This window comes from Mus pahari, chromosome 11 (assembly GCF_900095145.1).
Source record: "Mus pahari chromosome 11, PAHARI_EIJ_v1.1, whole genome shotgun sequence".
Classification (NCBI taxonomy): Eukaryota; Metazoa; Chordata; class Mammalia; order Rodentia; family Muridae; genus Mus; species Mus pahari.
Genome location: NC_034600.1, coordinates 52,506,526 through 52,516,830, shown reverse-complemented (window position 1 = coordinate 52,516,830; position 10,305 = coordinate 52,506,526). Strand labels below are relative to the sequence as shown.

At 38.3% G+C, this 10,305-nt stretch overlaps 1 pseudogene; it reads right to left on the bottom strand.

Moving 5' to 3' along the window:
• Positions 1–4,605: 4,605 nt before the first annotated feature.
• The window catches only part of LOC110328893, a 17,292-nt pseudogene continuing 11,592 nt past the window's right edge, over positions 4,606–10,305 (bottom strand).

Below are 10,305 nucleotides of genomic sequence, written 5' to 3'. Positions count from 1 at the left end.
AGAGAGAATAGGTCTGGAATTTGCATCTGTGGTTAAAACAGCACCAAGGCACCATCAGATTGTTCTCCCACTTCACACTCTGAGAACAGAGTGAAAATTCTGAGAGGCTGTAAAGGGGAAACAACTCACTTCAGAAATTCTCTTTGAGTCTTCTCTAGTCAAGGTGCAAGATTTGGGAGGGTGTCTTGTGTCTCCCAGAGGCTCTCGGGCCAGGAAAATGGAACCCAGGAGATAACGCTCCTAAAACACTCATCTTTCTCAGCTTTGCATAACTGAAAAATGGTATGGGGTGAAGAAGCAGCTTTTCAATCACCTCACAGCATCATGACCAGGACATGCGCCTTTGTCGTTTCACCAGCCAGATGCAGGTCTGCAGTTGGGGGCAGACCTTAATTTGATTAACAGAGTCCTGCAAGCTACTGAGGGTCTCTTAGATATCTCAAGCTATATAAATATTTGGGTGGGATATTTCCCCTCTTTCTCTTCAAAAGCAACATTTAACCTCCAGCTGCTGGGAATGGTTGTTTTCCCCTATTATAGGAATCTGTGAGTCAAGGCATATGTCTTTAATGGAGGTTTTGGCAAGCATAGCATTTGGGGTTATTATTAGAATTGACAGAAGTAAACTGAATAGTTTATTTTCTGCACGGCAAATACAAATCAACGGTTTAAATGAAATGCTGCAGTTTATAATGTGGTAGAGGCATTCAGATAAACAAAAGCTCTAGTTGAAACACAGCATTTTTTTTTTAATGTAAGTTTTCAAAAATGTGAGACTACCCAACCCAAGCAAGGTAAGAGCAGCACTTTCCCTACCCAAAGCATATAAACCTATGCACACTAGGAAATGTGCTCAACTCTTAAGGAATCTAGTGCCTTTTGCATCCTCTGGTTGTAAAGAAGATAAAGCTCAGTTTAGTTATAGCACAGAATATTGGGGAGAGCAAATTGTATACCATTTATATAAAAGTGCAATGGAACCTAAGGATAAGTCAATCACCCTAGAGCAGAATCTTCATTAGAACCAAGCCATGGAACCCCCACCCTGATGCAGAACATTGAGTCTGTAAACATGCTTAGCCACATAACAGCTGATCAGTATTGGACCATCTCGAAAGACAAAGTTGATATCTTTGTTGCCAGACACATCAGCTGCCCTACAGTGACATGTCACTCATGTCCCTTTTCCTCCATCTTTCTCAGCATCAAATCTTTGCATCTTTTTCTCAGTTTCATAAGTGTTCTTGGACATTCCCCTGTATGATCCTCTACTTTCTTTTAACTGTAGCTTATGCCCTGACTTCTGACTTTATCCAAACATCATGCATGTTCTCTCTCCACCTATGTGCATGAGGGTTCTAAGGCCAGAGGTCAACATCAGGGGTCTCCTTCACTTGCTTTTTCACTTTATTTTGAGACAAAGTCTCTCACTGAACCTAGAGCAGCATTGACCTTCGGGTTATAAGGATTCACCAGCTCTCATTATTCTCATTCTATGTTGCTGAGGACTAAATGTCCATGCTTACATGACAAGTGCTTTCTCAACTGAGCTATCTTCTAGCTCCTTTCCCTAAGTCTATTTATATGTCTGTCTCATCTCTCCATGTTTTCTAGTTTGGGTAACATAAACTATTCTGATTGACCTATATGTTTTGTAAATGAGGGCATGTCTTAAGATGTTAGCTAAGCTCAGGATTTGAATAGAGACGACAAATGAGACCTTGTTTACCTGCTCCATGAGCTATAACAGGAATCTGTACTCATGAGGAATAGAGAATATGGCACCGGCATTGGTGAGAATGTTCTGTAGTATTCACTTGTGCACTATGATGGTATCCGGTTGTTCTAGCATGATCCATTTAAGCTATTATATTTCATTTATGGAGTTTTAGGCAGATTGGGCTTAAATCAATGTGTATTTTCAGAGTAAATACATATAACCTAATCAAAATATAAATAAATAAACTGAGATATATACTCCTAACAAAAGCACCTTGATTTTTAAATCATACACACCTAAATAAAAGCAAATGAATTTCTAATTGTTGATGTTGTCATTTATTATTGCCGTCCATTCAATAATTTCATGTCTTGCTGTTAATTGGTCACCTCAAAGGCATTATTGCTCAAACTCTAACAGTTATTGAAATGGACTGCATATACATGCCTTATATCTTTCATGTGTCGAGTATTTATGAAGCAAAATATTGCTACTTCAAACTATAAAATTGTTAGAGTTATGTGTACTTAACAAAAATAAATTTAAAACAAGTATCTACATTTAAAAATGGTGGAAACAGGATTGTGCATATTTGATTGTTCATTATTCTTACCCACATATATAAATACATTTTTGCCCAAAATTTTATTGAAAATAAATACATAGATAAGTGGAAATCATATCTACTTACCTATAATATTTAAGTAATCTGGTTATGAATATTAGTGTATGATAGGCACAACATTAGGTACAAAATTATATCAGGATTTCATAGGATCACTAAATTGAATAGTGAACCCAGGATATAAAAGTTGATAGATGAATGTGTTGACTGAAAATAAATCATTGATGAAATAGAAAGCAAGACAAGACACAATAGAGACTCTAAGAGGCAAACAGCAGTATTTAACTAATTTAACCTAAGTATTCTAGTTTGATTTCTGTTGCTGTGATAAAACATGTTCTGTTCAAAAACAACTCATGGAAGAACATTTATTTTCATTATGCTTCCAGGTCACAGTCAATCACTGAAAGTTGTTGGGACAGAAGCATGAAGGTAGAAAGTATGGAGGAAGGCTGCTTGCTTGCTGGTTTGCTCATAGAGTCATATTTACCTAACTTTCTCCTACAATCCAGAACCGCCTGCTCAGTGAATAGTTCGCCCACAGTGGACTGGACCCTCCTACAGTAGTTAAGACAATCAAGACACATCTTCACAAACATGCACACAGGCCGACCTGATAAAGATTCAACTGAGACTCCTCCTCAAGTGAGTCTACATTTGGTCAAGCTGACAGTTAATGCAATATATATATATATATATTCCAAATAACACTTAGAGATTAGATGATGGTGATAATGATGATGATTATATATTATATTATTTAAATAGAAGACCATTAGATCTTGTGAAAACAAGTATGAAAAAGTCTGCAAAAATGAAACATAGTAAACATGTGTAAATATATAATCTGTAAGTAGAATTGTTCAGCTACTTTATTATGCTGTGACATCCTCAAAATTGGTCAGAGGAAGCTTCCTACACTCATTTTATATATATATATATATGTATATATATATATATATATATATACATATATATATATATATAGCCTAAAAATATACTTAGATAGTATGTGCTAGCATAAAATGATATGTACCATATTGGATACATTCCTGTTAGTCAAAGTTTGATATTTACTGGTGAATTTTAAATAACCAGATTTGGGAGAAAGGATTCCTTAGCTATTTTGTAATGAGAGGAGCAGTTTGTTTGTTTGTTTTTTATTTTATCAGCAAACCACAGTTTATTAACTTACATATCTCCTAACACTTCCTTGTTATAGTATGAGGTGCTCATACAGAGTACTCTAGACTCTTCCAGATCTACACCGAATGATATGTAATACCTGTCTTAGTCAGTGTTCTATTGCTATGAAAGAGACCATGATCAAAGACAGCTTTCATAAAAGAAAGAATTTAATCAAGGCCTGATTGCAGTTTCAGAAGTTAAGTCCCTCATTAGTGTAGAGGGAAGAAGGGCAGTGTGCGTACAGACATGGTGCTAGAGAAATAGCTTAGAGTTCTACATCTATATCCACAGGGAACAGGAAAAGGAATGAGACACTGGACCTGATTTGGAATTGTTAACCCTCAAAGACCACCTCCACTGTCATACAATGTCCAGCGAAGCCACACCTCCACATCATTCTCAAGTAGTGCCACTTGCTGATAATTAATCATCCAAAAATAGGAGCCTAGGGGTCCATCCTTATTTAAACCCCCACAATACCTAAGATCCTTCCTTGTCTCATGAATTCATCCATGCCTGTGATTCTCTCTGTTCTAAAGGCATTGCAATCAGCAGTTTGCTTTATGTGGACATAGGATAGGCATTAACTAGCAATAAATGTAAAATATATGAAAACTCGGCTGATTTTTGTCACCCTGCTTTGCAATGTAATTCCAAGAAATCAAGAGAGATTTTTAAAAAGTGAGAAATGACAAGTTTAAACTTTTCCTACTCAAAGCTGATGAGTTGGCTCAGCAATAGGAACACTTACAACCCTTGCAGAAGACCTGGGTTTGGTACTCACCATCCACATGGTAGCCCACAACCATCAGCAACTCCAGTTCTGGAAGACCTTCTTACCTCCATGGCATCAGGTATGGACACGGTACACAGACATACACAATCAATCAATCAATCAATAGCACTTAGAGATTAGATGATGGTGATAATGATGATAATGATTATATATTATATTATTTAAATAGAAGATCATTAGATCTTGTGAAAACAAGTATGAAAAAGTCTGCAAAAATGAAACATAGTAAACATGTGTAAATATATAATCTGTAAGTAGAATTGTTCAGCTACTTTATTATGCTGTGACATCTTCAAAATTGGTCAGAGGAAACCTCCTACAGTCATCTTCATTGCAGATTCCAACTTCCATGCTATCCTCTGCCACTTGTCCTTCAAAGCTTTCCTCGGGGTTAAGATGGCTGAGGGAGAGGCATTTTCAAGTTCCAACCTTCTCTTTATCTTTGCAAGGCAAGTTTTCTCATTCCCATCATTCTTTCCCATTGCTGTGGCCTTCCAGCCAAAGTCAGCCCCAGATGGATCTGATTGAAATAAACACAGTCATCCCTCATTCCAACCACAAGAAAAGTAAACTCAAAACGGACAAATACCACCTGACTGGTTTGCACCCCCAAAGCCCCTCTCTGTACCAGTTAGCAACCAGCTTCTTAGCAAACAAGAAAGTATTGCCCGCATTTTCCAGCTTCGTGCACCAATACTCTGTAATCTGGGTCCCGCGTCAGCACACACCAAACCCATGCCCCTGGTAACTGTTTCCACGTTGTGGAAATGGACTTGCTCCTTCTCAGTTTGCAGCTTTAATTCCCACTGAAAGGAACCCGCTAGCTACAACAGCTAAATTCAGCATATTCCATCTGGACAAGTTTCTCAGATTAGATGAGTATAGTGGGCAAAAAGCTGGAACGACACTCCATCATCTTTACTCAGAGAGCCAAAGCCGTGGGAAATTTCTTGAACATGACAATGGTGAGAACCTTCATGGCTCTCGGGTAGGCACCATCCTTCAGCAGGCATTGTCAGACCCAGTTTATAGAAAGAAATCTCCGTGCTCTCAGTTTGTGCTCATCTTGCCTCATCAACAAAGGGAAATTAGATTACTGAACTCATATAAGCTCTCCAAGCAGGAAGAGCAAGAGACAGCAATGTCACAAAATTGTACGTGTGACTCCTCTGTAATTTTGTGGGGCTAACTCATCAACCCTTGGTAAGGACAAAGGCAGTTTTTCCACTGGAGAACGGTACGTGCAATATCCTCATGCATTTGAGCATCTAGATGAGAAATGGATGCTCTAAACAATGCTGCTTTCCTCTGAGGGCCTGATAGCCTCAATAGAATCCTTGGAAAGGAGGATGATTCACCATCCTGAATCATTCCCATACTGGCTAATGTGTTAGAAGCGTAGGCCCCAAGGGCCAGGGCCTGGATCCTTTATCCCTCTGCTGTGGATAACTGCTTGCAGATCACTTAAGGTTTCTTTTTTAATTTTTAAACTGAAAAAAAAAATAAACATTTCAGGTGTGCTGTTTCTCAGTGAACAATGCTTTGCTAATGAAAATTAATTAATTTTTTTAGCCGTGAGTCATGAACTTCTCTAGGATTAAGAAGCAAGGAGAAGAAGGCTATTCCCTGTTATAAGGGTTAATAATGTCGTCCATTTGAAGGACACATCTAATGCATTTTTATTTTTATATTTTACTTTTAAAATATTTTATATTAATTTGGTTATTCATGTATTTATTTATTTCTTTATTTTATCCATGGGTGCATGTATACATGTATGTGTGGCTGTATGGTGTGTGTGTGTGTGTGTGTGTGTGTGTGTGTGTATCTACATCCAGGACACTCGTGTGGAGGTCAGGAGGCAGGTTAGAGGAGTCTGTTTTCTTCTTACAGCATGTAGGTTCCAGGTTCCAGTGTTTGAACTCTGGTCCTCATGCTTGGCATCTTCACCTCTGAATCATCTTGCTAGCTCCTAATACAATTTTCAGAGCCATGTGTCTTTGATGAATGTGAATTTCTCATTTAAAAGAAGAATTGGAAGGACTGAGAAAGGTGATACACCAAGGCATCAGGGAATGAACACTAATGTAAGAGATAGGATGCTGTATTCTAGCTCTGTGTGTAGTTGCAGTTAGCTAAGAGTCCTGGAGAAGGGCCAAGAAGTGGGAGTGGGTGGGTAATGGAGCAAGGGGGGAGGGTATAGGGGACTTTCAGGATAGCATTTGAAATGTAAATAATGAAAATACCTAATAAAAATTGGGGGAAAAAAATTCCTGGAGAAACCACTTCATTGTGTACATGTAGCCTGATTCCTCTACTGTGATAATGAGACATCTGTGAATAAAATTCAAACAACATGCATGAACCATCCACACTTTGTCGAAGATATACATCCTTTATATATGTTAATATTTCAGCAAGAGAGAAAAATTCCACTTAAAATTTAGCTTGACAGAAGCTTAAAATATCTAGAAAGTACATAATTTTATATTTTGTAAAAACTTCTTCCATGTGATATTCTATTGTTCCATATTTTCTCAACATTGACTCAGAAACATTCTTCAATGGCTTTCTTGCTCATATTATGCTATTTTTATGTTAATGACAAACATGAAATATAACACAAATAAATGTAAAAAAACTTTTTTCTAGGTGATCATAATATGCATATAATAAATTCTAATATATAAAATTTATTTATATATATACACAAAATTTTCACGGGTCAATATTAATATTTTGTGCATTGTTTTCTGTGAACTATGCAAGTGGGAAACATTATTAAGCATGGCATGAAAAATGTCTTACATGTTTATTAAATCTTCCCATAGGTAATTTAGAATTATGTACACATTCAAGGCTCTGAGGAAAACTTCAGTGGAAATTCTTCTTGAGCAGCTTGAGTCTGAGTTTTCCAAATTTACTTTATTATAAGTCTTGGTGACCAAGATTCCTGTCGAGATTGCGTGAACTTTGATTCTGAAGCACACTGTGAAACTGGACCACAGTATCTAGCATTCTAGACTGAGTGTCTGTCATCCCATCCATTCGTAGGCTGGTTGAAACCTCAACTCTCAACAAAAGCACATTGGACATGAGAACTTGGAGAAATAATGAGGCTTACATGAGACTCTGAGTATTGGGCCATGATAGAAAATTAATGTCCTTATAAGAGGAACCAGCATAGAGACAGCCTGCTCTCCCCCCTCCCCATCCCTCTCTCCTTCTATTTCCCTCTCTGAGCAAAAGATCATCTGAGCACATCCAGTGTGAAAGAGATGATGGCCATTTGCAAGCCAGCAAGAGGATCTTCATCCAAAACCAAACCTTCTAGTTCCCATTTGGATATACTAGCCCCCAGCACTGTGAAAAATAAATGTCTGCTCCTTAAACCACACATGACATCTTATTACCCCTACAAAAGGAGACTCTAGAACATGTGAAAATAAAAGCCTAACCAATTAATTAGTTTGGCTTGTTACAAAATCCATGGAGACAAATGACACTAAAATTTCTTCCAATAAATCTATTTAAGATTTTTGTCATTTGACTGAAATGAGCTGACAAAACAATACTAATTTTTCCCTTCTGGACTGCTAGAGTTTGACAAAATGTATCCTTTGATTCTTTGAAGAGGTGAGATCACAGACATACAGCTTATATAAAGCAAGAATTGTTAAATTCTGAGTTTAGGTGTTCCATAATCATTTTTGCATGGTCACGTTTCAGGAAATGGTGGAAATGCAAGCACTTGAAGAAGTTTTAACATGATAAAAATATAGTGTATGAAATCCTTACAGAATCAATAAAATATCTGTTAACATTTTCAAAAGATAATGATGATTCCTGCATAGACATTCTTACTTTTGTTTTATCCTTCTCCTCTGTCTCCTATTGTGACCACTCTCCTCCCTTATCAAAGCCTTCTCCTGTCTTCCCCATTTCCCCTTCATATTGCTTGCACCCTGGTATTCTCTCATCCACTCTTTTCCATTCACCCTCATTCGATTTTACCTTCCTCGTTAACCTTACTGTAATCCCAGGTTATAGACATACATCTGAAGATGTGGAGTTAGGAGCAGCATATAATTGAGAACCTGTAAGGACCGATTGGCTAGGCACCAAAGCCCCCTGAAGTCACATACATACAAGTATCAATACGCAGGGTCAGCAGAGTGTCCTTTTATGAATATATAAATAAAAATATGTCTCAACAATTAAAGAAAAAGAGGTCACAAATTTCAGAGCAAGCAGAAGAGGAGATACAAGGGAGGAGAAAAGGAAACCGGCAATGATGTAATTATAATTATAAATTTTTTCTCATGTGATATATTTTGATAATGCTTTCTCTTCCCTGAAACTCCTCACAATCCTCCCCACCTCCCTACCCACACAACTTTATCTTCTTTCTATTTCTTTCAAATGAAAGAACTATAAAAGTGAAAAGCAAAACAAACCAATAAGACAAAAAGTGCCAAAACAAAAAGAAAACCAAGTTAAAGGCCTCCAAGAGAAAGGAAAAGGAAAAGGGCAGGGAAGGGAAGGGAAGGGAAGGGAAGGGAAGGGAAGGGAAGGGAAGGGAAGGGAAGGGAAGGGAGGGGAGAAAAGGAAAGGGAGGGGAGAGGGGGAGGGGGAGGGGGAGGGGAGGGGAAAGGGGAAAGGGGAAAGGGGAAGGGGAAAGAGAAAGGGAAGGAGAAGGGAAAAGGGAAGGGAAGGAAAGGAAAGGGGAAGAGGAAATGGAAGGGAAGGGAGAAGGGGAATGGGAAGGGGAAGAAAAGGGAGAGAAAAGGAAGGGAGGGGAGGGAAAGGGAAGGGAGGGAAGGGAAGGAAAAGAAAGGAAAGATAAGGACCAAGTTTATTTTATGCTTGCCAACTACTTTTGAGTATAGGGCTTGCCTGGAATGTGTTTGATATACCCAGTGTCACTCCAGAACAAAACAGATTTTCCCTTTCTGAGTAGGTATCCATTGCGAGCCGCTTCTCAGTTACAAGCAGGAACCCATGTCTTCTTCCCCCTCTCAGTGCTGAACTCCAGTTAGCTTGAACCTGTGCAGCTTTCACACATGATGAGTTCAGAGGTGCATCTGTCCTGCTGTGTCTCAAAGACACCGGTTTCTTAGAGTCATCCATCACCTCTGGGCCTTCCGATCCCTTCCTTCCTCTCCAGCATAGATCCCTCCAGCATAGGGATTTGACAAAGACATCTCACCGATGACTGAGATCTGTCAGCCTCTATACATTATACAGGTCTCAGTCTCTGAGCTAATTCCCCTCTACTCCAAGAAGCTTCTCTGATCGAGTGATTCTCTGATCTATGAGTATAGCAATGTTTCACTAGGAGTCATTTTATTACTGTCTCTTTATCATAATGATGATAGTAGGACTTCCTATAAACGTATAACTTATGTAGTATCAGGTCCAAGTATGGGTTCCATTTCATGGAGTGGATCTTAAATCCAATCAGAAAATGGCTGATAGCTTCCATAATATTTGTGCCACTATCACACGAATATATCTTTCAGGCAGGTCCCTGATGGAGGTCCCAGGTTTACAGATGGGTGAGCTTCGTGATAAATCTTTCTTCTCTGGTATCATGCAGAGTACCGTCCATGAATGCTGATCACTAGGGATGAAGCATAATATTAAATGATTATGATCACATTTCCGATAACTGTTTTTACATGTGAAAACATGCTGTGTGTGTATGTATGCATGTACATATGTATACATTCCTAAAGATATAAACACAGTCTTCTTAGTCAGTATAATGTTAATTACATGATTATGTTTTCAGGAATGACCATTTGGTATTGGATAACCAGTTGGATGAGGCACAGGGGAAAAATTCCTGAACAGAACACCAATGGCTTGTGCTGTAAGATCAAGAATCAACAAATGGGACCTCATAAAATTGCAAAGCTTCTGTAGGGCAAAAAATACTGTCAGTAAGACAAAAAGGCTACCAACAGATTGGGA